A 27704-nucleotide genomic window follows, 5' to 3' on the forward strand; every position below is an offset into this window, starting at 1 on the left:
TCAAAGTGTGTCGGGGACAGGGAGCGGAGACACGGAAAAGGTCAAACTAAAGGCGAGAAGGAGACGCGGCCGCTGGGCCGGCCCGGGGCCGGGCCGGGCCGGGCCGGGGCGGGCGGCTCCGCGGGACCCGCCGGCCGAGCGAGGGCGGTGGCCGCCAGCGGGGGGTCGCGGGCGGGCGGCCGGGCCGGTCGAGGCAGCCCCAGCGAGGCAGCCCCTCCGGTCCCCGCGGCGGAGCCGGCCGCCCCCCGCCGCCTCCCCTCACAGGTAGGGGCGAGCGGCGCCCCGGCGAGGCCGCCCCCGGGCTGGGGCTGGGGGGGCAGGCCGCGGCCTCGGGCGGCGAGCGGGGCACGGGGAGGGGGCCGTGGGGCGGGAGCGCCCTTACTCGGCCGAGGGGCGGGGGGGGGGGCAGTTTGCAGCCTCCCGTCGCCTGGCGGTGGGAGTGAGCCTGCGGAGAGGCCCCCCACCCCAATGCGCTTTGCGAGGTGGGACGGGGATCTTGCGGGGAGGGAGAAGAGCCCCCCACCCTTCAGCGTGCCCTCCCGGGCCGGGGGGTCCCTTTCCCACCGCACAGCCCTTGGGGACTGTGCCCCCCACCCGTCGTTTGACCCCCTTGACCTGGGAACAGAAGTTAGGTTTTTGGTTTTTTTTTTTTGTTTTTTTTTTTGTTTTTTTTTGTTTTTTTGTGGGCTGTAGGGACTTCTGCCCCCGCCCCGGCCCCCAGCTTTGCATAACTTGTCTCCAGAGTTGACTGTCCCTTCCTCCCTGCACTTTGCTCTTGCCCGGTGGTCTGTAGCATGAGGGAGTAAAACTATTCAAGGACTGGTCTTTTTTTCTGTAGTGAGAGAGCTGGATCACAAACAATGCAGACTTCCTAATTATATATATATATCTGTATATCTCCCTTGTTTTCTCCACAGCAGCCCAATGCTGAAGTAGGATTCTGTGATAGTATAGTACAAGGCCCTTGGGTGTGATTTTTTTTTTTTTTTTTTTTTAGAAAACCCTGGAGTGAAGCTGCTATTAGCATGTAGAGTTTGAATGCCACAGGCAGTCTGTTGTCTCTTCATGGTCAAAGAATACTTTAGAGGAGCAGCAATGACTTACTAATAGAAAGAAACCAGGTGAGGTTGCTTACTTTACCACAGACTCACTCTGTGACCTTGGATCAATCTTTCTGCATCAGTCTTCTGTTTGCTTGTGAATCGGGAATAGTCCAAAATCGGATGCTGTCCAAAAACATCCTGTGAATAAATATACTAATGACTGTGAAATGCTTATCTGCTGTAGTAATAACAGGTAGATAGCGATATTATTTCTACTATAGTAGCATAGAGGCTGTAGCCAGGATGCGAATGTTTTGCTTGCAGAATTTTCCTGTAGTAGCTACACTTCGATGGAAATAGGCGCGTGCCTAAAAAGACATTTAATAACCTGTGATATTGCATGATCTGCACTGTGTGGTCATCTTACACTTCATATTTTTATGAAGTGTGCTCTTAAGTGCTTCAAAGAGCTGCCATTCTACAGTGCAAATAGTTTGTGGGGTTTTTTTCTCCTGTTTGCCTAGAACAAAGCTGGTGTCCTCTTCCACTGCTAAGGAAACCTTGGAATTTCTAATGTGGCTGATTATCTCTGATAGCTGATATCTCTGAGCTATATGGTGTTAGATTTGGTGTTCTGGTAGGGAACTAGAAGAGAGGTATTCCGATATACTTGATATGATGAGGAAATTACTTCTGGCATTGGTTTGTAACTTACTGTGATACTGTTTAGTGTTACTTGCCAGGGTTGGGTGGTTGCATTAACTTGATGCTATCTCAGCGTGCCTCTGTATTTGCAAGAAAATACTAAAGGGAGTGACAATAAGTTCCCTACATGTGTAATGAAAGATAAACTGAGTAGTTCAGTTTTAGGAGCAGTATTTTCCCTCTCACCTTATATGGTGCTCTCTGTAGAAAATCAAATGCCTTAAGTATGCCATAGGCAAAAACTTCAATACAGGAGTCCTAGAACTGTGAAGGGGTTACCTGTCATGGTTCACGCGCTGCTCTGAAGTGGTGTGCAGCCACTGCAGTAACAGGTGAAAGCAGCCAAGCGCAGAGCTGGGAGTTTCTCCTGTGAATACTGACCTAAGTGAGCTAAGTTTTCCCTCTTGACAGTTTTGCTTTATACTAACTTGTGCAGCTAGATTACTTGTCTCTCTTTTTTTTTTTCTTTTTTTTTAAAAACTATTATAGAAGGATACTTGAGGAAGAAGCACTGTTTGACTGATATTGTAGGGGATTTTTGAAAGTAATTTGATCTATAGTTTCTCATTTGTCTACTCAAGTTAATATGAAACTTCCATAATCAGTTTTAACATTAAATAGCAAGGCTTTTCTGTGTTGAGGAGGAGGTAAGCACAACACAGTTGGGGTTGTTTGGTTTTGTGGTTTGTTTTTTTTTTTTCCTTAACAAAATTGAAAGCTGCTCTGGTAAAATGGCAATTTATTGTTAATTCATAATATGTAGGTGCCCTGGAAAAATGAAATACCCGGTTTCATAGTTACCCTTAGGCATCTTTAATTTATGTAAGCAGGGCTCACTGAGTAACTACTCTAAGTCTCATTGACCTTTGTAGGTTTGCAGAGGTCATATTTTAACACAGATAAGTTGTGCTTGAACTATTTTTTCAGTAAGTATTAGGAGCGAGTATTTGTCTACATATTACATGTTTTTTCCAGTTCTCCATTACATTTTCTGTTTTTCTTTAGATTCTTGCTTTTAAGTGCTACAGTAAATCTAGAGTCTTCTTGGATTTTATTTTTATCTTTCATCTTAATATTAGGAAGAAACACAAGTTTTTGAAAACAAGTTCTTTTTCAAGATCTTGGTAAAACAGAGCAAACTGTGAGATTTTACAAAGAACCAAAAAGGCCAGTTTTAGGATCCGAGAAACTTGGCGTACAGAAAGCCGGCGCAACCCAAACGTGTACGAGTGACATCAGCATTTTTCTGAGCCATTTATGCTATTCATTCCTGTTGGTTCCCAGCAGTGCCTTGTGTCTTATGTAAGCGTGCACTGTACATCCTGTCCTGCTGTTCTCATGCATGAAAATTCATTGGCGTTATCTTACTGTAGGTTTTGAGAGCTGAATAGTTACTGGCTGCTTGTTATCTCAAAAGTCTACATGCAAATTTCTTAAGAGCATGCCAAAGAGATCTGTGCCAGGAGCATAATACTGTCCTCCTAGGAGACATCAGAGGAATAACTTGCAGTGAGACACAGCTTGTCCTCCTGCTCCTTTTGGTAATGGGAACTGTAACCACTGTGAAGTAACGTGTCTGTGGAGATAATCGTGAGAGAGAGGTTTTACTGGGCAGAAGTCTCGATCTGTATCATCCAGAGGTGGACCACTAATGCAGTTTTGATGGCTGGTGATAAAACAGCCATAAAACCCAAAAGACTAAGGTTTCAACAGAAGCTTGAATAATATTAGGACTGGAAAATAGAGGCTTTTCTATACTATTACTGTGCGCTTGTTGTTACAAGGTCTTGGAGAGCAATTGTGCCTTCCAACACTGATGCTTTAAACTTGTTCTTGTAGTTAGCATTTAGTCATGTATAAAGAAGATACTGTCACTTGATGGCTGAAATTGAAGCAAACCCTCCATTATAAGCTCTCAAAACCAAACATTCCTTCTGTTTTTCGTGCTTGCTAAATCCAGCTGAAACTTGCTGGCATAAAATCCTGCAGTAATGCAATGTTTATAGTTTAATTCTAAGTAAATGGGGCACCTTCTTTGAACAGTATCTAATGTTTCAGTTTAAAAATAAAAAGCGTTCCTTAAGTATACTCTAGTCTCTTTTGTTAGTGTTCTAGCAGTGTGAGGGAGCAAAATTCCTGCTTACCTGTCTTGCTGAACGTGGTTGTCCTTGTCTGGCTTGTTTTGAACAGCTGGAAAGTTTCCTTATGAGCACTGATGTAGCGCAGTCATGTATGCGACTGTACAAGACATATAGCTCTGCAGTCAAACCATATACAAGAAGGGAAGAAGGGTTGACGTGGAGGAGAAGCGCACCTGGAGAGGAGTGCTGATGTGGAAGGCCTGTGGAAGTAATGAAGAAATCTTTCCTGTGACTTTCCACAAGTGATCTGTTCCATGCTGCACGAAACAATCTCGTATTGTAATGGAGAAACAAGGGGAATATAAGACTCAACAAGGAGACTGGTTATCTGAAAAGGAACAGGTGCAGTGCTTTGACACTTAAAAGCTAAACAAATTCCTGTGAGTGAGCCATTCTTGCAGAGTTTAAGGAAATTTATTGGCAAAACATCTAAGAGGGACTTGAATTTTCATTTTTGAGTAGGGAATTGAATTATCACTATTGCTTTTATCACAGAAATCTAGGAATGCATGGGCTTTTTTTAGTGCTTTTGTTACTTTAGGGGGATATGCAAATCTGTTTTAAAACCATATGCAGGAAAATGGACATCAATGCAGTTGTATACATTTTAGAGACTTGTAGCAGCTGTAAGAGTAAACCTCATTAAAAAAAATTATTTCAAAAGCATCTGCATGTAGCACATTCAAGATTCCATTACATTATATTTTATTGCTTTACAGATATTCCACATATATGTTGTCATTATTCAATAGCCTTTTCATTCTGTAGATGTAGGCAAATAAAATGTAATCTGGATGCTTAAACCTGCTAAAATATTTATAAGAAAGTTGGCTCTTGGAGAAAGTTTCCCACAGGATGCAGTGGGTGTCAGGTCTAAAGGTCAGTGGCAGACAAAGCGAAGGCTCTTTTGGATTTATTTTTCTACTTTTTTTTTTAAACAAACCCTCCTTATGTAAAGAAGCATGGAATCTTTCTTTGTTACTTCCTAAATTTCCAAATGCTAACAGGCATTTACAGGTTCGTTCGTACAGAAGCGTTTTGCTGAAAACTTCATTTTTTTTCTTTAGGAGAGGAAAGGGAAAAAAAAATCAGTGCAGTTAATATATTCATGAACTCTTAGCACGGAAGTTCCTGGTGTAAATCAAAAAAGCCAGATGGACTTTTAAGCGACTGTCATGTACAACTTAGGAAACGAACATTCCTGATACTAATAAAGAGGCCAGATTGGAACTACATAATTAATCCCAGCGTCCTTTTCAACACGTGATAAGATTTGGCTATAACAACCATAGAGTTAATGGAGACAACTGTCAAGTTCTGTGAAGCAGTGGATTGTTTGTCTAAAATACAAATACCTGCATGCTTACTCTTGTACGTATCTACTGGTGGTTAGTGCTCATGCTGCAGTTTAAATGGGAAAAAAGTGTGAGTAGTGGCTGACTTGGTCTTGAATCTATTTCCTGTCTTAAATATGTATTTAAATATATTATATACATATTTAATAGGTATAATTTATCGGTATACATATTTTATGTATATAAATATATTTAAAGACAGGAAATAAGTATATAGGGTTTTATTTAAGTGTTAACATGGCAAAACCTCTCTATTGGAGTCAATTTGAAATGTAATGACGGGGAGCCCCAGGAAACAATCTTGCAATTAAGTTTATTCACTGTATGTATCAGTGACCTGGAAGAAGTGTGCAGGAAGGTGCTAAAAAAGAAAAAAAAAGGCTAATGAGATGGCACAAAGTCTGTGTGGGAGACAGACAGGAGGAGGAGTGGGCAGATGGCAGTCAGTACAAAACAGGTGAATAATCAGATTGAGAACAAGCTGAATAGACTGTGCAAGTGAGTATGCTGTGTGCATGCTGCTTGTGTTTTTGGTTTAGTTAATGTGATGGGGATTTTTCCTTTTGTGATCTATGGAACAGAGAGGTAAAAATCTTGTAGCTGGAAGCATATATGATGGTGAAAGCATGCTTCCTATTGTCAGAGGAAGCTTCTGGGATGAGTAGAAAGGTCAGTGCTTTCAGAACTATCTGGACTGGAAAACCTTAAAAAGAAACCTGTTCAGTTTTATAGACTTCACCTGCAGTTTATTCAGATCTATCTTTAGCATGCATAACATAGAATAATATTAAAATGGTCTAAAATCTTAGTACCTGGATAATATGGATATGCTGCGTGATGATAGATTTTTTTTTTTTTCCTGAAATGATCTAGAAGGAGGCAGGACATATTTGTGATTTTGTTTACATAATGTATTTTATCTAGTTTGTTTGAAAACTTTTTCGGTAGCTGTCTAGCCTGACCATTGCTTGGCTTGATGATCTTTTCTGACTGTTGCTTGGAGGCACTCTTGGAGTGATGAAGGTAAAGAAGAACAAAGGGATGATTGTACTGATGAATGATTGATCCTGTAACACCTAGCACAATGCTAAGGATTATACTGGGCAGGGGGGGAACAGCAACAACAACAACAACAGCAACAAAAAAAAACAGAAATGGAAAAACTCCTCCCCCACTGATTCTCGCTTCAAAAAGGTTAGAATAAAATTTATAATAATAATAAGGCATACACATGAAAGAGAATGTATTGAGATCCTGTTGATCAGCCTATCGGTAACTTTGTCAATACAATAGCAATCTCAGTCTTTCCTGTTTATATTTGTTTCAAAATGTTCCTGCTTTTTTCTTTTTTAGGGAGTTCCATAAGTTAAAACAGCAGTGAACTGGTCTAACTGGAGGATGCCCTACTACCCAGTAAAGAGGCATTGCTTTGTCTGAGTTGGCACTTAATGAGAAACACAACCCACCTTGCAATTTAAAATTTATTTAGTACAGATAAGTTTTCTATGCCTGAAATTACCCTTTAGTAATATCAGTTTGTTCCTTGTACACTGTCATCTTAGGGTCCCTCAGTCTGAACAACACCAGTAAAGAATTTTAACAGCACAAGAAGGTTGAGTGAATTAGGTCTGTATTTCTGCAGAAATGAAGGTTAGAAAGATAAAGGAAAAAAGATTAAAATATTCACAAGAAGTGCCCTAGATAAGATTGTTTCATGTCTGAGGGCGTGTTGAATCCTGTGGGAATGAGGAAACTAAACTACTAAAAGGCTGTTTGATTCTTGCGTTTCACACTGAATCAACACAATGTTAGATATCAAAGTGGTATTAGTGGAATTTGTAAGAACGTGGGCATTTTATGTAAAGAATATAGAAATAAAATAAGTTAGTCCAAAACAAATCTTTTGCTGTGTCAGAGCTGTGTGGAGAATGAACGTTGGAGGCTTAACATGAGTATAATAAATCAAAATGCCACATGAGCCTCAGAGGACTTTCTTCATTCACTTCATTGTTTTCTCTGCAGATACAGCATGGTTCAGCCAAATGCAGGGTTGTCATTCTTCTGATGTTCAAAGTGTTTCTAAGTGTTCCTGAAGACTGAGCTCTTTTCTAATGTGTTATCTTAAACTGCTCAGTTCATCGTTTGGAGTGTTCAATGCACCGAGTACTTTTATATGCAGAAATGACAGTGTGAGTTCGCAGTTTTGGGTGAGTGGTGAGGTACGTTGTGTACTATTGATAACGTGCAGAAAAGGCTCAAATTTGTACCTTCTGGAAAGTACTATTTCCCAAAGCTGATGCTTGGCAACAGAAGATGCCCTGCTGACCCTCTGCAGCTTGGCAGAAAATGCTCCTTAGTGCGTGAGCTTCCTAAGCATATATTGCAGGGTACAGACTGCTCAGGGCTGCTGGCACAGAGTATTTTTTCTTTTTTTTAACTTTCACCAAACTGTCTTTTTTCCCCATATCCTCAGTATCAGGCAAACAGAATAGTAAAATAGAGGGCAGAGTTATTTAGTAAGATAGAAGTTGGAAACAAAAGGACAAAAGTAGAAGAAACTGAAAACTCTGTTCTGGTTTAAGCAAATGGTGATCTGTCTAGCTGTTTAGCTGCTGTTACCTAGAATTTCTAAGGCATGTCTCAGCTGTTGGATCTGGAGAGTCAGTACTCGTAGCAATAATCTCGCATCAGTGTTAGCTTTGATTAAGCATTTAAAGTTAAAATTGCTGTGAGTTTTCCATCACATCTTCCTTTTTTTTGCCTCATCCTTACTAGCGCTCAGGCTGAGGGTGTGAAAGCTGTGTGGTGTTCGTGGCTCTTCCTGGAGATGGGCACCTTTGTGCTTAAAGACTGTTGCTTTTTGTTTTTATCCATTTTCATTCTGCTGGCTGACTGGTTCATATTTGATATGCATCATTATTTTAATGTATATTCTTACAACATACTCATACGCTTAGTGTAGTGTGTATTGTTAACCTGATGTTTTCTGAGAGTATCTTTAGCTTTTTATAGAGACCACATGTGATACATTATTAGCGCTGCTGATAAACTTTGTAACTAAATGATCTGATTTTACATGGATCGTGCTTGTAAATAAATATTCTTTCTCATCATTGCCCCTCAATCTATTTCTTCTGGAGTTTTGCTTATCTTAAATTATTGTTCAGTAAACTTAACCAGTAAAATTTTAACTTAAGAATAATCAATATTGCACTCACTTCTAGAAGGATAAGTAAACACATTTTTTCCATCAAATTACGTTAAGACAAGAAATACTACAGCTAACTAATTTTTAATATTAGTTTGGCAGGTGTATACTTTATTCCAGTAAGACAAAGGCAGTGTTTTCAAGAATGTTTTTCTTGGTAGTGTTTCTATGAGCCTAATTCTCCGACCTCCCTGTAGGTCAAGGACATCTTCATTTTCACATGGCCCTTTGCTGTGGGATAGCTAAGGTGTCTGCTGACGGGATCAGGCACTTTCAGGTCACTGGAACATTGGGAATGTTCTGGTATCAGGGAAGCTAGTTCTTCTGCAACCTGTCCCTCATCTGTTCTGAATATATCAAGGGAGTATTTCAAGTAAATACCAAGGAAAGTTAAGGTGACTTCTAGAGCTTTATGAAGATTGGTATGCCGTATCTCTAGCCTTTATAGCAGAAAGAAAACCGTAACACTAAACAGAGCTTGCCATGTTCAAAACTTGAATCAGCTGTGATATGAGACAGATTCTTTAACAAGGAAACTTGGGATATTTTCTTTGCTTAAAGTACACATCTGTCTATTTTGACTCTTCCCTTTCCTCTGATTTTTTTTTTAATTACTCTGTAACTTGAAAAACAAGTTGCTGCATCTGATCCAATGCTTTTAATATTACTAATTACAAAATAAATGTAGTAGCTGATATGCTCAGATATTGTGCGATTAGGCATGATTGTCTGGTCTTGTGTTTTTCATTTGATTTCAACCTGTATGACTGCTTTGAGTTCAAAAGCCTAATCAAAATTTTACAATTATTTTTTTCACTTTGAATATGGTGACTAAATGACTTGTCTTGATACACACAAATCCACTAAGCAGTTAAAAGTCAGGTTATGCCAAATATTAACTAGAAGCAGGAAAATCTCAGGAAAGTAAAATGAATCTATGTACTTAAACATTCCTTGCTTCTAACAAACCGATTGAAGCTGTGATTCTGTATGTTAATGTGAAGTTGCATACTACAACATCAGAGGGAAGTACTGGTTTATTTGTTGCTCTTTCTTACACAACACAAATGTCAGTGTGAAGTTCCTTATTGTTGTAGTTACTGATATCTCCCTTCTTGCTTATATGTAAATTAAGAAACAAGACCTTTATTTACACAGCTTGAATTGCTGTTATGCATAGTATTACTTTTAAATTTCTCCTAAGAATACCAGGCATCCCAATAAAACCAAACCTCTGCTGCAATTCTCAAAGACGGTTAATCATTAATTATTTTTCTTTTTGTGAAAAGGGGAATGTTTTACTAAGTCACCTGCTTTAAATGAAAAGGTGAATACTGGTTTTCTGTCAATTTACTGGTACACTACAAATCTACTATTGCGGAATTTTCCTTAATAGTTTAGACAGTTTATAATATGCTGTTAACTTTAACTGTGTGTCTGTCTGCTTCAGTCATTTCTTCACCTCCTGTAGAATCAAGAAGTTATTTTAGCTGTCTGGTTAATCTTTGCACAGATAGGACTTTCAGATCACTGGAGACTGAAGCACTGTGGTGTACAAGTTATTGATAACTCTGTGATGTTTCCTGTCTTTTAAGCTACTGCTTTAAGTTGGAGAATATAATTAGAGTTCTATTTTTAAATAGTATCGGAGTTAAGTTGGAATTTGAAAGATTAAATGTAAGATTTCATTTGCATACAGAGCTTGACAAATATCACCAGCTGTGATACTCTCTTGTGTTTAAGTGGCAGCTGATTTTTTGTGGCTTTGTGGAAGGGCGGTGAGTTTTGGTCTGCTGTTGGTGCTTGAGTTTATTTTATACAATGACTGGAAGCCTATATTTGCAGCGTTTCCTTAAGTGTATCTTCGTTGGTCCTGTTGTACAGGTTAACTTTTATTTAACTATTTTCACAGAACATACTTGTTCTAGAAATGCTATGGCTGATGCTTATTACTCTAGTACCAGTTACGTTTTAATTCTTCACATTGAAAGAAGAGTACAAACTGCACATGAATTTTTTTTTTTTTTTAATTGAATTGATTCCTTAGAGGAATTTCTTGATGTTTTTACAACACTTCTGTTGAGCTGATGTGGTCTCCACTGACGTCTGCTTGAGATACAACAGTTCTGCAAAACTGACTGAGAATTTGCAGTTGGTCACTCAGATAAAGAACAGAAGTAGTGGGTGTCTGTAAAAAGTGCTTTCAGTAACTTGTCCCACACTTGCAGGTAAACAACATAGAAGAGGTTGAGGAAAATAGCTGATTTACAAGTTGAGTCAATCTCCAAACACCCTGAGAGTTTTCTTCAGGTACCTATCCTGGTTTCTTTGGCTTATAAAAAAGCAATTGAAACAGATGACAGCCCTTATGGAAAGCTGAATGAAGATGTCTGTTAGCTCTTTCAACAGGTGAAATAAGTCTTAAGGACTGTAGCATCTTTGCTCTTCAGACGTCTTTCAGGGAATGTCATCTGGTTTATGAAATAGGTATGGCAGGATTCCTATGAAAAGCCACACGTTTGCTTATTTTTTATTTTTGTAAACACATCATTTTTCATATGTAAATGTGGTGAAATGAGCTTTAATTTTTTTCTTTGTTTTGCGGAGATGCCTGGCTTTAATGAGATTTTTATTTTGGGCACTAGTAAAGTTCACTTTAAAATCCTGATAAAATCAAATTTATAATGTAGAAGCTCCAGACTTAATGATGTTTTTGTGTGGGAGCTCCACTTTTAGGCTTCACTTGCATCTCTCATGCAAGCTTTTCTGCAGAGCTGTACCCTTGACTTAGTGAAGTAAGTAATGTTAACGTGTTAGTAGCCGGCCAGCCATCAAAGGATTGAACCACATCCTTGGTTAGCGGTTTTCATAAATACTTTTCAAGAATATTAGTATTCAGAAATGTATTATACTACCAAGTTCTTCAGAGGAGGTTTTGCCTTAGGTGCTTCAGATACTTCTGACTACTGGGAAACATTTTTGTTTATTTTTGCATTATTTTGGTTTGTCTTTGCCTCTCCAAGGTCAGGAGACTTTCTGGACTAATCTGTACTGTCCACATACCAGCAGGTGGAGCATTGGTAACATCAGACAGACTTCTGACTCCCTCCAGCATTTAGGAAAAGTGATTGCCATGTAAGTTCTGCACAGCTGATTTCTGTGGAGGTGGAGTCTGCTGACTGGGTTTGGCATGGACTGTGGGAACACCTCCACGTTAACATGCGGCGTTAACAAAAAATGCTGACAGTTAGTTTTCAGACTTGCAATTGGGGTGAACTTTGATGCAGAGTGTGAAAGGCAACTTGGTGTTCCTCTGCTGTTTTTTTTTTTCTCAAATGTCAGTTTCCTGTTGCAAGGCATGGAAGTATTGAAGCTACATCTGAATGGTTATAAAGTTGATACTACCTTTAAAGGTGCATGTTTTTGCCAAATTCATTTTTTTGTTGTTTAGTGTGTCTTTATGAGATGCACAGCTCGTTCACAGTACTGTTCCCCACTCAAAACATTGATACCAGAGATCTTAAGTATTGCTATCTTTTTCTTGAGGGTGGTGGGGCGGGTGGGGTGTGGGGGAAAGGTTCCAGTTGTGGTTAAACAATTCACCTATATTGATTTAACACTGTATTGCCACTAGAACAGGCAGTCCTGCCCTATACGGTACCTTCTTCCTGTTGGTGCTAAGGATTCTACTGCCATCCAGTAACGGAGATCAGCTACCTGCTGTAGCAGAAAACTGATCTTTTTTCTTTTTTTTTTTTCCCAGGATTAGTTTGCAGCTAATATAGTGGTTGTCCGAGTAACTTGCATCGTGAAATTATAAAATTGCTGTAACAGTGGAGGAAGCAGGAATCCCTCAGCTGGAAGACAGAGACAGCAGGACTACTCTTCTGCCACAGTGCTCTTACCATGTTCAATTTAAACCATCCTGAAAGCGCACCAGTAGTCAGGCTCTGTGGCGTGAGTATTCTCTTCATGTTTTCGGAACGGTCATTGTGCAACAGCCTCCCTCATTAAAATAATTATAAAGCAATACCAAATTGCACTAAATGATCATCTTACTGCACAGTTGTTCTCTATTTGAGGTGTGACAAAGTTCTCAGCTGCATGTAGTTATTGCATTCATGCATGACTGTATTTTGCAGGCATGCATAAAATTTAAGTGTTTAGGTTCTGTGACTTAAAATGCAGCTAATAAAAATTGCTTCAGGATTAACTTTGGAATGACTGTGCATTATTATCTTCAGAATGCCTATCACTGTAGGCTGGATAACGGCATTCTTTACTGCTAATCCTGTTTTTTTTCCCCTAAGAAATAGATTATTTTAGGGGGGTTGGTTGGTTTCAAAGATGAAGATGATGAATCCTAAATAATTTTCTTTGAGAGAGTACTTTGCCAAGACTGAATGTAGGAATAATTTGTAGCAGATCCTACAAATTTTTCTGAAATCCTGCTCAGAGCAGGGCTCTTCAAATAGTAGAAGTAGCTCTGACTGGATAGCATTTGGCAATGCAGGTTTAGGATATTTCTTGACATTGTGAACACTGATGTGAACCCCAGAATGGACCTGTAAATTTCCAACTTTTTTAGAAAATTTGCTGCCAAATGAAACTGCATTGGGATATTACTCTAATTCAAATTGGTGAATTATCTAATGGCTTAAAGCTTCAGAAAGGCTTTCCTGCTGTATGTGCTTCTCCTGCCATTTACTTTACTTTGGCACTCAGTGGACATCTCACTAAACTGATGCACAACAGTTAAAGGTCATGTAGTGAACTACATTCATGTTTTAATTGGGATCAGGAATGCAATTTTGACATGACTGTTCTGATGGTCTCCAATTACTCTTCTGCAGTTCTTGTGGAACATGCAAATCAACTTCTTTTGGATGAAACAAAATGGAAAGGTGTGCTTCTGGACTTGGCTAATGCATGTGGTTTAAGGCTATTTAGACCATAGGTAGGACTAGAGTTATTCTGTAGTGAGATCCCCTGGAATATAGGTAGTTTGAATATTGTCTTCAGCACAATTGGGTTTGTTTTGCAGATCTCCTCTTGCAGTACACTACCCACTAATGTGGGTGTAGGGTTTTTTTTTTAGATTAATACATTGATTAGTTCACCAAAGGTGTGAAAAACACCAGTCAATGCAAGGAAGAGAGAGTTCATTTTAGCTACTGTCTTACTGACTAAATTGAGTACCTTCCATTCTTATTTTGAAACTCAGTGACAGCATGAGATAATTCAAGGTTCACTGGACCAAAAGTACCCAAAAAGCAGGATTATAATGTCACGTGAATGACCTAGGTTTCCCCTTCACGAAGCTGTTTTGTCTCTTGCATTGAATTGTTGCTTAATCTGTGTGGTCCTAGGAGTGAGTTGTAGGAACCAGTCCTTCTATTCCTAAATTACTCCCAAACTGTTTGTTTACTGTAATTGGTTTAATTCTGATTATCACTAAAGCTCTGCATTTGTAGTGTGACAAAAGAACAGTTTGATGGGTCGTGCTGTCCATCTTCTCTGTTTAGTTTATTATGATCTGAAAAGCTGTCTTTAATACTGGGAGGAAACAAAATTGACGCTTGCTAGGGAGAAATAGAGACTTAAAATCTGTAATCTATCCTTAAATGTGAGGCATCCTTGTGTATTGCTTGAGTAACATCTTAAAAATTTCGTGTTCAATATGTCTTGTCGGAAACATTCTACTGCCTCTTTCAAACTTGAGGGAGCTTCTACAAGCAAGCTAAGTGAAAATATCTTTCAAATTGCCTGTTCTTAAAGATACTGCCATAAAATTATAATCTTGAAGGCTTTTTCTGGAAGAACATTATGAGTAATCTACAAAGGTGACCATGGGATAGTGTTTGGCAGCATACTTAAATTCAGTACGCTTAGGTAAGCAATTTCTATTTTTTCTGTAGTTTATTTTTTAAAGTATTTGGCACCAGGTGATTAAAATAGTTTTAACATTAAATATTTGTGATTTCAGAACTGTTGGAGCTGCTGGCACTGTAGTCTATTAGTAACACCTGGCTATTTATAGGAAAGTCTGTACTGATGTCATCTATGGATAATTCTTTTTCCAAAGACTTACTGACTTCATCACGTCTGAGGATATAAACAAGGCTATAGAGCTGAAAGCATATCACAGGGATTAATGAGATCTTGGAGTTGCAAGTATAATGGTCAGAAGAGACTTCTGGAGGTCTCTGGTCCAACCACTGATTCAAAGCAGGGCTCTAACTAGCAATTGGTGGGATCAGCTGTGGCTTTGTCCTACAAAGCCATGAAAACCCCCAAGGACAGAGAATCCACCGCTTCTCTGGGAAGCCTGTTCCTGGGCTTCACCACCCTCCTGGTGAAAAAGTTTGTCATCATGTCCAACCTGAATTTCCCATGCTGCCTTTTGTGGCCATTGCTCTTCCTTATCCTATCTGCCAGTGCTAAGAGGGTTGGGCTTGACTGTCTTTATAGTTCCCATCTTGGTAGCTGTAGACAGCTCTTAGATGGTCCTAGCCTTCTCTTTGGCAAAGAAAACAGGCCCATCTCCCTCAACCTCTCCCTGTGGGTGATGCCTTGAGGTCCTTAACCACCTTGGTAGCCCAGGGCTGGACCCTCCTTGGTTCCTCAGCATCCTTGAAGTGGGGATCCTCACCTGAGCACCCGGTGTCTGCAGAGTGGCCTTGCCAGTGGCAGGCAGAGAAGGGATAACATCCCTTACCTGCAGTCCTCTCTGCGGTTTGCCTTCTCTGCAGTGAGATGTTGGCTCCCGTTTCAGCTGGCTTCTGCCCCAGCATCTGGGCCCTTTCCAGGAGAGCTCTTACTCAGCCAGCTCTCCCCAGCCTGTGCTGATGCATGGGGTTCTTCTGCCCTGGGTGCAGAGCTCTGCGCTTTTCCTTCTTGAGCCTGATGAGGTTTCTTTTGGCCCCCTCCTCGGGTTTGTCATGGTCTGTCTCTGTTGGTGGAAGCGCTGCCATTCACTGTGTCAGCCCCCTCTTCTTCTCTGCCCCCCTCCACTTCATTACCACCTGCCAGTTTGCTGAGGGTGCACTCTGCATCATCTTCCTGGTTGCTGATGAGTGTGTTTGGAGCCCTGTGTTGGGCCCTGGGGTCCTCCCTTACCAGCTTGCAGCTGGATGTTCAGCCGTTGGTTGCAGCTGCGTGAGCCAGAGATGCAGCCAGTTTTCTGGCTCATCTTCCCTTATGTGTGTTGAGCTCGGGCTTCCTCAGCTCCCAGGTGAGACTGTGGTGGGAGACTCTGAAAGCCACACTGAAGTCAAAGTGTGTTAATGCGCCATTCAACTTTCATCAAAGTAGCCCCCCAGTTCTTCATGTGGGGTTGGTTGGGTACATTCTGCCTTTGATAAATCTTTACCTGTTCACAATTATCTTTTTGTCCACGTCTTTAAAAATTAATTCCAGATGGTTGTGTTCCATGTGCCTTCCAGAAGTTGGTGGTACTCTGTGCCTCCTCTTTTGACTTTCTCAGCCGTGAGTATGGTGGGTTTTGTGCTTGTCAGGAAGCTTCTGTGAATGCCATGACACTTTTTTTTTTCTAGATGATACTGGTAATTCTGTATAGAATACAGCAAAAGACTAATGTATTTAGTAGTTGGTAAGCAAAATTTTTAAGTCATACAAATTTTTGATTTTCATACAAATCAAAGACTGTTTTCATGATTTAGAAAAAAATTTCCTGCTAAAAGTCACTTCTGTCTTCTCCAAAAAAAAAATTGAGTGCCTCTTCTTATTGTAGTCCAATAACTAAATGTTAAATGCTTACATTGCTCCAAGTAGGGAAACATGACTCAAATTTGTCAGATATACTCCTGGCATATTTACAGACTAGGAAAGTCTATTTTAATTCTTGTTGTGTACTAAGTTATTGAAGGAGGTGGCTTGATTCTAGAAGAAATCATGTTTGAGAGAGAGGCTATGAAAGTAGTAATTTTCTAAGTATGTTTGTCAGATCCTATGTGAGATTGATTGAGAATATGGAGTAAAGTTTTCAAAATGAACTGTTTTGCCAGCACATTATGTCTGTTTCCAATTACTGTCAGTAAATCCTGAAAATTATTTTCTGAAGAGAACTTGGTAAAATCTACATTTTAAATGGAGATGATCGTTCTGAGAGTAGTTGAAAGGTGTTTTGTATCTTTTTTTTTTTTGTTGTTGTATGGTTTTTGTTCTGAGGTGGTGGAACCTGCAGTGGATGCCATGACTGCATGCTGTACTTGCGTGGACTGTTTCCTTTGTGGAAGCAGGCTGTATATGTGTACTTAAAAGAATGGGTCTCTTGGGTATTATTGCATAGCAAATAATTAACTTTGTCCTTATGCACAAGTTCAAAAAAAAAAAAAGATGCTTTGTAAAACCAAGTGCCATGCACTTAATCTGATGTTCGTGACTTGCATGCTTGCTGGGTTGAGATTATTTTCTTTGAAGTAATTAAAAAAATTTGTAGATTCTCTGGGAGCAGGTTAGGATTGATACTGGTGTACAGATCACTTCTCAGTCTTATATCCTTCAGGATTTAATTGCAATGGAGGAGTTGAGCTTACTTTGTACAGCAGGGATAATATGTTGTTGCGACACTGTGCTTTCACCAAAGTCATAGAATCATAGAATCATTAAGGTTGGAAAAGACCTCTAAGATCATCGAGTCCAACCGTCAACCCAACACCACCATGCCCACTACACCATGTCCCTAAGCGCCACATCTACACGTCTTTTAAATACTTCCAGGGATGCTGACTCAACCACTTCCCTGGGCAGCCTGTTCCAAGGCCTGACCACTCTTTCAGTAAAGAAATTTTTCCTGATGCCCAATCTAAACCTCCCTTGGCGCAACCTTGAGGCCATTTCCTTTTGTCCTATCGCTTGTCACTTGGGAGAAGAGACCAACACCCACCTCGCTACAACCTCCTTTCAGGTAGTTGTAGAGCGCGATGAGGTCTCCCCTCAGCCTCCTCTTCTCCAGACTAAACAACCCCAGTTCCCTCAGCCGCTCCTCATAAGACTTGTGCTCCAGGCCCTTCACCAGCTTCGTTGCCCTCCTCTGGACACACTCCAGCACCTCCATGTCCTTCTTGTAGTGAGGGGCCCAAAACTGAACACAGGATTTGAGGTGCGGCCTCACCAGTGCCGAGTACAGGGGCACGATCACCTCCCTGCTCCTGCTGGCCACACTAGTTCTGATACAGGCCAGGATGCCGTTGGCCTTCTTGGCCACCTGGGCACACTGCCGGCTCATGTTCAGCCCGCTGTCAACCAGCACCCCCAGGTCCTTTTCCTCTGGGCAGCTTTCCAGCCACTCTTCCCCAAGCCTGTAGCGTTGCCTGGGGTTGTTGTGGCCGAAGTGCAGGACCCGGCACTTGGCCTTGTTGAACCTCATACAATTGGCCTCGGCCCATCGATCCAGCCTGTCCAGGTCCCTCTGCAGAGCCTTCCTACCCTCCAGCAGATCAACACTCCCGCCCAACTTGGTGTCGTCTGCAAACTTACTGAGGGAGCACTCGATCCCCTCGTCCAGATCGTTGATAAAGATATTGAACAGGACCGGCCCCAGCACTGAGCCCTGGGGAACACCGCTCGTGACCGGCCGCCAACTGGATTTAACTCCGTTGACCACAACTCTCTGGGCTCGGCCATCCAGCCAGTTTTTTACCCAGCAAAGAGTGTACCTGTCTAGGCCGTGAGCCACCAGCTTCTCTAGGAGAATGCTGTGGGAGACAGTGTCAAAGGCTTTACTGAAGTCCAAGTAGACCACATCCACAGCCTTTCCCTCATCCACGAGGCGGGTCACCTGGTCATAGAAGGAGATCAGGTTGGTCAAGCAGGACCTGCCTTCCATGAACCCGTGCTGGCTGGGCCTGATCCCCTGGTTGTCCCAGACATGGCTTGTGAGCGCCTTCAAAAGTCTGCAGGCTGTAGTAACAATCTCCAGACTCTGCTTACTGAAATTAAGTGTGAGAATACCAGGATTTGTCATATTTGTAACCATACTCGTTTGCAAGGATTGGAGTATCTTCACATAGGATTACCCTTAAAATAGGAACACTTACCTTGTATTGCCTGTAGATCTCTTGGTGCCCTGGGCCTTACCAGCTTCTCCAGCAGTCTAGCAATATGGTGTAGACTTAATTGTTGGACTGCTGATGTTAGCAGACTATCCCAATGTGCCCTTGTTCAGCAAAGGTAAGCAAAGGGACTTTGCAGTATGAATGTCTCCTTGCAATTCTCAACTTGTTTCCATCACAGTGTTACAGAGAACTATTGTTGGCAGCTGGTATCACCAGAGAATTATAATTGGAAATGTGATGAAAAGTCATTAAGTGAAGGAGCATGCTAAACATGTCATTGATTTGAGTCTGCTACACCAGACTCAGTTGATATCCACTCAAAACAAACAAACAAAACAACAAAAAAACCAAACCAAAACAAAAAAAGCCCAAAAACCTAGCCTAACATACATAGCTTTTTTGGTGTTGATCTTTTTAGGGAGGTTTTTCCATTCATGCTTGGCCATATTTGAGTCGGCAGCCATGGAGGGCTTCAACATTTTAGGAAACTTGCTACTGGAAATAGTAAAGACTATATTAATTTGTATTTAGACTATGTTTTTATGGGTAGAGCTCTTCTGATACTACTGCAAAGAATATCTATTAAATGTATTCTTTGTTTCTGTTTCTTGTCAAGTGTTAGGGTTGTTCTTTGCCCTCCTGCTTCTGTCTTCCACTCTCTGAAAGAGAGAATGATCAGATCAGTTGTTGTATATTCAGTAATGTGAACTTTGTATTTTTCAGACTGGAGGATCTTCTGAATCTTGTACTTAAAGATGCCTTTAAAAAGAAGGAGCTCATTTTCTACAGACAGCGTTGTCATCTTGGACCAGAGATATTGGTTACCTTGAAGGAAGAAGAGGCAGACTATGGGCCCAAATTAGGAACTGGAAGGCTCTTCAGGATAACGTGGAGACATGTCATGTAGAGGTAGCTGTAAAATATTTAGTGATTTGTTTTAATAGCTTAAGTATCTCCAAGAATCTACCCTAGATTAAACAATCTACTTTCAGTTTAGCTCTTTACCTGGAATGAGGCAAAAATTCCTTTCCTGTAAGAGGGACCAAAGAGAAAGGTAAATAGCTGAAACTATGAAATTAGAACCGTACTGTGGGGAGCAATGTTGGGTTATATGTTAAACCCATTGAGTTTAATCCCCCATCCATGAGGAATACATTTATGGGAACATAAGGAAAGGGATCAAATCTTTAAGTGAAATCTGGCCTAATATGTTCAGAGTATTCACGTTTCTCCTAGGTTTGTAGTTCTAGTTGTTCAGGTTTCTCTTATGGTCAATGCAGTTATCCTGCTAGAAAAGTTTAAAATCGAAAAACAAATATAGCAGTGCATGTTGCTGTTTATCATATAGCAGTATAAACTGCTGAATGTCTGTGCTCCGAGGAAAAAAAATACAAGTAAGGGTGCTAATATTCTTTCTTCCTTTTTCTGTTCTTGATTGCAGGTTAACCTACTGGTTGGGATTTTTATGAGGGTAATTCATTATAAGTTTAGTGTGGTAGATGGATTTTTGGGTTTTTTTAGTTCATTTTTAAAGCAAAATGATCTTGGATTAGCCCCTTCCTGCCCCCTGTGGTGACTGTGGAGATGACCGATTACTGCAGAACTTCCCAAGTTGCCTGAAATAAAGGCTTAATTTGGCTAAATAACTTCTTGGGTATGTTACTCCACCTAATGGAGAGCCAGGATGGTATTCTGTGAATAAACATACGGTTTCTTCAGGCTGAGCCGTGTTGCTCAGCCCGGGGAATATAAGACTGTGGTGGTGGGGTGGGCGATATCTAATTGCTGCCATCATTCTTAGCCATAGCAGACTAAATTTATTATTTTGTTCTAACTTTGTTCAGACTCAGATGTGGGGCAGTTGGGCAGAAGGCCTTTTGAATCTGAACTTTATTTTGGCTCACACCATCATCCTTTTTCTGTGGTCTGTCCTCCTTAGATCTCCTTTTTTCAGATAAGAATATTGTTTTACAACACAGACTTTTAGGTGTTTGTTTTTCTAAAATATCTATATATGGCATAGGCATCCAGCCCTCAGTAAATTCGACCTCAGCTATGTTAGTAACATTGTACTTTCATGCTTTCCCATACATTTTTAAAATATCAAGACACTTTTTTTCCTCTTTCTTTACAATTTGTAATGTTAGATTCAATCTCTTTCATTGTTTTAGAATTCACAGCCCAATTTAAAAAAATCCTTCTATCTCCTTGTACCAAAATTGCCAGTTGTACAGCGTATGTGTTAGTGATCAAAAGAAGCATAGTGTGCTTTCCTGAAAATACACAGGAAATGTAGTGTTAAAACTACTTATGTATGCTTCCTACTTCATCGTAATTCGTCGTGCGTTAACAACTTCTAGCGCTACAGAGAACTCTCTGTGGGTGTTAGAAGCTCGCTACCACATACAATCAATATTCAAGGCAGTAACACACATCTGAGTCACTGCATGACATAAGTGCTATTGGAGATGATGTGATTTGGATTACGTATGAGCTGCAGCGATGGTTCTTAAAATTCAGACACACTGTTTGACCCAGGGCAAACAGCTTAATTTATTCCTTGTGATACCTGAAAAAGTGGAATAAAAATGCTTGTGAACTATAAGGCTAGTTAAAAATGTATAAAAATGGTGAGAATTTAATCACTTAATACTTCAGAGTTGGATAAATTTCTATGAGCACTTAGTTTAGAAATAAACTGTCTAGTGAAAAGAAGTTGTTCTCCCTGACCCCCACCAAAGAAAGGAAAAAAAATAAATAGGCATTTCCAATATAAAATCTGTTCTGGCTACTTAACTACAGTATCAGAAGAATGGGTTGGTATTTAAATAGTTTGGTATAATTACATTAATATAAGGTAAAAAGGGAAAGAATCTATTAAATGTTTGGATATTAATTTTTTTGCCTCGATTTATACTTAGGAGGAGTTTGTGGGAGAAGGAGAAAAGAGCATATTGAGAGCATATCAATCCATGTAGCATTAGTCTTTAAACAGACCATACTATAGTATACTATAGGATTTTAAAATCCAGATTTAACTACTAGAAAATTGGAGAATGCTGGCTGTTGACTTCCATTGTGAAGTTCTTCCTACTATTTTTTAAATTTGTGTGCGGTTCCAGAATCCTTTTTATACTTAGGATTTAATGTTTAATTCTCAATTCTGTTCTGGTCAATACACATGACTTTAAAAAAAAAAAAAAAAAAAAAAAGATAGCAAAAGTGACCATCTGTCTCCCTCTGTCAGTTCTAGTAACTTTTTTGCTTGCATCAGGCATATGTGGCTAACCTGCTTTGACTGATAGGTGGACTGATTGACAAGACCTTGATCCAAAACACACACACGAGCATGCGTGCACAGACAGACTCCTTTGATTCCGTTTACATTTAGCTATTTCTGTGTGACAACTGAGGCTTCAAATTCAATGAATTACAGTGGTCATGCTGGTTGTAGAGTAAGGACGTCTTAAGATGTGGGGAGAAGAGAAGGAAGAAGCTCTCCTTGGCTGCTTGCTTCCTCACCCTCTTCCTTTCTCCTTCCTCCCCTCCTTCCTCCTATCTCGCTGAACTTTTTGCTCAAGGTGCTCACATAAGGTGCAGTAAAAGTTCAGCGAGCGTGGTAAAATACTGCTTGAGGCTTAGGAAAATTGCAGTAAATCTCTGTGACCTTGCAAGGCTTTGATTTGGAAATTGAGAATGAACACAAACTTTAGGTATCGTAATGGTCCCTTTTTTAGGGGGTTTCACATGTCAAAGAACGATATCTTTATTGCTGTTCTTAACAAAAACAGTTAAATGCATTAACAGAAGCCAGCAGTCAAGATTCTTCGGTTTATGATGACGTTAGAATAAATCCTGTTTGTTTTCAGTGCTTTTAAGCTTTACGAAAATGAGAGGGCAGTGCCTTTAATGAAAGCTGGAGTATGCTGTCTACTTATATTTGGTTTAAAAAAAGGAAGTGGGACAATAGCTGAAGATGCTTCATAATAACTATACAGCAAACATACATATTCGTCATAAATTATCTGTAATAAATACACAACAAATACAAGTTTTGATTGAGCTTTTATAGAAGTTGTATCTTTCAAGCATAGTTGTACGAAGTGATCTGTAATGGCTCTACCTTTTTTAACACCACATTTGGAAATGAAAATTTCAACTCCTTTTATACAAATATAATCACTTTGTAAGATGCTGTGTAAGTATTTGTAGTTGACAGTGAGTTTGATTGTCATGTATATTGGCTATTTTACAATAATTTACATGTTAAAACAAAAAGAGGTTGTGTGGAGTTTGTTCTCTTTGGGCAGGTGACATTGTAGTAACCTTCATTATTCCTTAAGAAGTAAGCAGTATAAGAAATGGTTCATTGCAACTTAATGCTCAGCAGCCTAATTAGTCAAATACCATGTGCCTACCTCTGCATGAAATAGTCTATTTCCTTCCAATGTAAAATAGGAATTTTTAGTTTTGGAACAGCCTGAAGAGGCCTTTCTTGCAAATGACCACTGGCTTTTTAACTATTTATTCTCAAAAATAATGAAGGTCAGCATGGTATCCATAGTGACTGCATGCAGCTTCCTCGTTAATCTTGGCATACTGCTGTAATAACAAAATTCACTTACTACTAACAAGTTTTCACATTACAGGAGGAAACCTTTATTTGAAAACTGAATGTGATTGGGTTTCTGTAACTGAGAAATGTTGAATATTGTATTTTTTCTTCACTTTTAAACTCATTGCATTAATTTGTTTTTTTTTTATGAGTTGCTGTGGAAGCCTAAACAGAACCCCTCAGAACAAGCAACCTTAATTTACTGAAGTCTGCATATAATCTGGCAGTAGAAAACTTTTTTATTCACAAAATTCTTTTCTTTCTGAGGGGATAAAGATTGCTAAATTGGAGTATATTAGTCTGCTTTCAGTAGTAAAAGGAAGACATTCCCATAATAAACTACAAAATGAAGGCATATAAGTGTTATGTGAATATGATCAAGCCAGAATTATATGGTTAAAAAAAAAAGTCTGCTGATAGCAGTTTCAGACCCTCCACGTCCATCGCAAAGAAGGGGGAAACTTTAGCAACAGCAGGAGTGCCACAGGAGTCCTTTGAATTTTGACTTTTGGATTACTTCTATTCACAACAGTGTGGAATCGGAGCGTTAGGAGAATATGCAACAACTAACTCAGTGCAATGCACTTAATTTAATTTAAACCAAAGTAATTTATTATTTCCTCTTTAAGAGTTATGCATTATAAATATTAATTTTTAATATTATAAAGGCTCTTTTAACTTAGAGGAAATTGATTGTTGAAGAACAGAAGGCAGTCTTGTGGGAGTTTTGATAGTAACTTGTTAAAGATGGGAAGTAAAATGGTTCCATCCTGAAGCTGTTATTGTTTTCCTTCCCACCATGTCCCTCTCCTTTAACACTTACCCTAAGCTAATTGGTTTTGGGTTTGTTTTTGTATGGGGTTTTTTTTTTAATTAGTTGGTGGTAATAGAGCTTTAAACTGATCAGGTAGGATTCTGACACTGAAAAGAAATGTTTTCAGAATTCTGTCAAGTTTCTGTTATTTTCTTTATTATGAACATGGCTTGTTTTGCTACTGTCTTTAATTTTGCATATAGCTTTATTTAAAAATATAAATAATTATGGAAGGATAGCTATCTGCAAAATTCATAGAATGTTCGAAGTGGAAGTCCATTTATTTTTGAGACCTCGAGGAATGAGGGTATAGGGAAGTAAAGTCAAGGAATCTTTAAAAAAATAATCTATTTTATTTATTTATACTTTAAATGTATAAATAAAATATATTTATAAATAAATATAAAATGAAATATATGTAAATAAAATAAAAACAAATACATTTGAACCTAAAGAGGTCTTTAAATGTATATTAAAAATTGAGAATTTGTATTCTAATATGTTGCATTTAGAAACTTTGTTAATTTAATGTAAGTTGAGAATCTAGAACTGTATTTTTGTAACTGAATGTGAAAATAAAGTTTTCCTCAGAATTAGCTGAACGGTAATTGGTTGGAATGTTATAGAAGCATGTCTTAAATCTTTTCTTTTTTATTTCCCCTCCTCTAAAGGTGACCGGCTGCTTTGTACTGTTAGACAGTTGCAGTGATGTATAGTAGTCTGTTGCTGTAAACATCCCCGACTGGAAGCTGTACCAGTTCTAGCTTTCAGTCAGATGTTTGCTGCGCCTGGCTATTCTTGGACAACACCAGAAGGAAAAGCTGTCATCAATACATATACGCATGTATCTATCTCTAACGCTGTTTCTGTAGACACAGTTGAATCGCCTTCAAATGAATTAACCTGATTGTTATTAATAGTGTAGGTATGATTTCCTGAAATCTAGTCTGAAATGGAGACACAAAACTGTTGCATATGTATCACTCAAAACAGAGTTTTTTCGCTGCTTTGTGGTATGAGCTATGGAATTATGCTTCACTGGAACATAATGGCAAGTGGTGGTTAATTTGTTGTACCTTTATCCATAAACCAGACTTGCTTTATGAAGTTTTAGCAGCTTCTGTTACTTATGACTCTTAGGAAAAATTATTATAAATGCTGTCAAATACTTAGCAGGCATTTTGTCTGATGTGCCTTGCTTTTTCTTGTTTCTTTTTTTTTCTGAAATTCCATGTTCCGAGTCTCCTTATGAGTGGATGGTGCTTTATTGTTTGTAAGCTGGATATAACCCGAGGCCAAAATAAACGTTAAAAAAATATGACACAAGATGTATTTTTGCGCTAACAATGCATAGCGTATACAATTGTTTGTGGTATGGTGTCGTGGTTTAACTCCAGCCGGCCACTAAGCACCACATATCCTGGTGGGATGGGGGAGAGAATCGGAAGGGTAAAAGTGAGAAAACTCCTGGTTGAGATAAAGACAGTTTAATAGGGAAAGCAAAAGCTGTGCCCGCAAGCAAAGCAAAGCAAGGAATTCATTCACCACTTCCCATCGGCAGGCAGGTGTTCAGCCATCTCCAGGAAAGCAGGGCTCCATCACGCCTAACGGTGACTTGGGAAGACAAACGCCATCACTCTGAATGTTCCCCCCTTCCTTCTTCTTCCACCAGCTTTATGTGCTGAGCATGACGTCATATGGTATGGAATACCCCTTTGGTCAGTTGGGGTCAGCTGTCCCAGCTGTGTCCCCTCCCCTCCTCGCTGGTGGGGTGGGGTGAGGAGCAGAAAAGGCCTTGGCTCTGTGTAAGCACTGCTCAGCAGGAACGAAACCATCCCTGTGTTATCAACACTGTTTCCAGCACAAATCCAAAACACAGCCCCAGACTAGCTACTGTGAAAAAAATTAACTCTATCCCAGCCAAAACCAGCATATATGGTCATCTTGGTTTGTGCTACCCCCTCACCATGGCACTACAAAGGTTTATTTTTCATGTAAATAACAGCTTTTTGAAAGTACTTCTTCAGAATTAACTCTTCACTGATTCAGTTCCAAAATGACTTAAAGCAATCATGTCAACAGAACAGCCGTCTGCAAAAAAGCTTCAGCGATTTCCACTTCTCAGAGTGGGATCTGCACATGCTGTTTCCTGGATCTTGTCTGGGATTTCTTTTCTCCTTTGTTTCTCTCTCGTCGTCTTTTTTAAAGGAGTGGCCTATGCAAGTAGCTGCTGCTAAGACAGAAAATATCCTTGCACTATCACTATTTTAGCTTTCCATTCTTTCCCCTCCTGAAATGTTATCTTTTTATTCCCTAACACTTAAAAGAAAAACTGTTTAGTTTATTTGATAGTATAGTAAACTTAGGTATTATTTGTTCAACTTTGCTATAGTGATTCTGTAAAAGAAGATTATGTCCAAAGATACAAGTACTTAGAAAAGTGAAAGATTTTCTCTTTAATTTATCAGAATTAAAACTATTATGATTTCTTAGTCTTGCAAAAGCTATACTAATAAGCCTTAGAAAGGTAGTGATTTTCAAGCAGGCAGTGAATGACCAAATGTGAACCAAGAACAGCCATTCTTCTTCTGTGACGGTCCCGTGACCATAACTGTTTTGTTTCTGTTACCTGGGTGTTCTCTCTGGTGACACAGGAACACGTGTGGTGATAGAACTTACTTATTGATCCAATTCATTGCTACCACCTCTACGAAGATTTGTTTTTAAAGCAGCTTGCACACTTAATATAATCTCAGTTAAAATCATTTTTTAAAAAATATTATCTGTTTGGCTTCATAATTCATGTAGGTATATTTATAAAAAGGACTTTGAAGCAGAATCTACAGATCTTGATTTCTTAAAAAAAAAAAAAGTGCTTTCTTTGCTGTAAATACTTAGCATTTCCTAGTTCTCTATAGTATTTGGACTTGGAAGAAAGGAAGTGTTCTTTGTTAACAAAATTCTCTGAATGATCAAAGTAAATATGTTATCTCATAATTAATCTAGTAGACAATTTGGTTAGTGCTGTCTTAGCCTTTCCACATGCCAGATAACAACAGTGCTGGTTTTTTTTAAGAAGCTTAGTTCATGTGCAGTTTGTCAGTCTTGTGGAATTTTTCTTATGCGTACATTTATATTGTACTAGTATTTAATACATGTACTCAAACACAGCTGTCATATGTCTTCACATGAAAACAAACTGAAGTGGCTTGTAACTGTAGGAAATAAATACATTAAAAAAACCACACTGCATTTTTGTTTGAAGTTTTTTTGCCAAATGTTTGAAATGCAAGGATCTCCCTTTTCTATAGATGAAATACAAAGTAGTGAACATCTTAACATGTCTCAAACATGGCTGTTGTTTGGAACTGAAGAAGGTGGGTCTCTTAAAATGGTGTCCAAATGCATATTTATGCTGTGATTCCAGGTGAGCTCAAAGTACTGGGATTGCTGGGAAGGGATGATGGGAATTCGGCATGCTAGCTGTGTGATTCTGCTGGTGGGGAGGAGGAGTTGAAGCAACTGTTGCAGAAGTAGGCAGCCCAGGGCCACAACTATAACCATGAATTTTGGGAATGGAAGAGGCAGATTTGACACGTCAGCCTGGTGCTCAACAAGCAAGTTACCCCATCTCGTTAACGTAAGGCCTGTGACTATTGCTTGTACTATGAGGAGTCGTGGATCAGTTTCTGATGTTTTGCAGTGCACTAATTTCAAAGTGGAGGAAAATGCCTGAATGAAAAC

General features: G+C 39.5%; 1 long non-coding RNA gene across 6 annotated transcripts; it reads left to right on the forward strand.

Annotated features, from left to right (window-relative positions):
* LOC142078510 (uncharacterized) lies at positions 1 to 27212 on the forward strand. 6 transcript variants are annotated; one of them, XR_012672249.1, is made up of 9 exons: positions 1 to 264; positions 998 to 1121; positions 7267 to 7451; positions 8656 to 8847; positions 10681 to 10762; positions 11476 to 11587; positions 12216 to 12409; positions 19255 to 19440; positions 24632 to 27212. It is a non-coding gene; the product is annotated as an uncharacterized LOC142078510 (long non-coding RNA). The 6 variants fall into 6 exon arrangements; XR_012672248.1 differs by lacking the exon at positions 7267 to 7451 and having other exon boundaries at positions 8650 to 8847; XR_012672247.1 differs by lacking the exons at positions 7267 to 7451; positions 8656 to 8847.
* Positions 27213 to 27704: the final 492 nt, after the last annotated feature.

The sequence above is a fragment of the Calonectris borealis genome, chromosome 2 (genome assembly GCF_964195595.1).
Source record: "Calonectris borealis chromosome 2, bCalBor7.hap1.2, whole genome shotgun sequence".
In the NCBI taxonomy this organism is placed as follows: domain Eukaryota; kingdom Metazoa; phylum Chordata; class Aves; order Procellariiformes; family Procellariidae; genus Calonectris; species Calonectris borealis.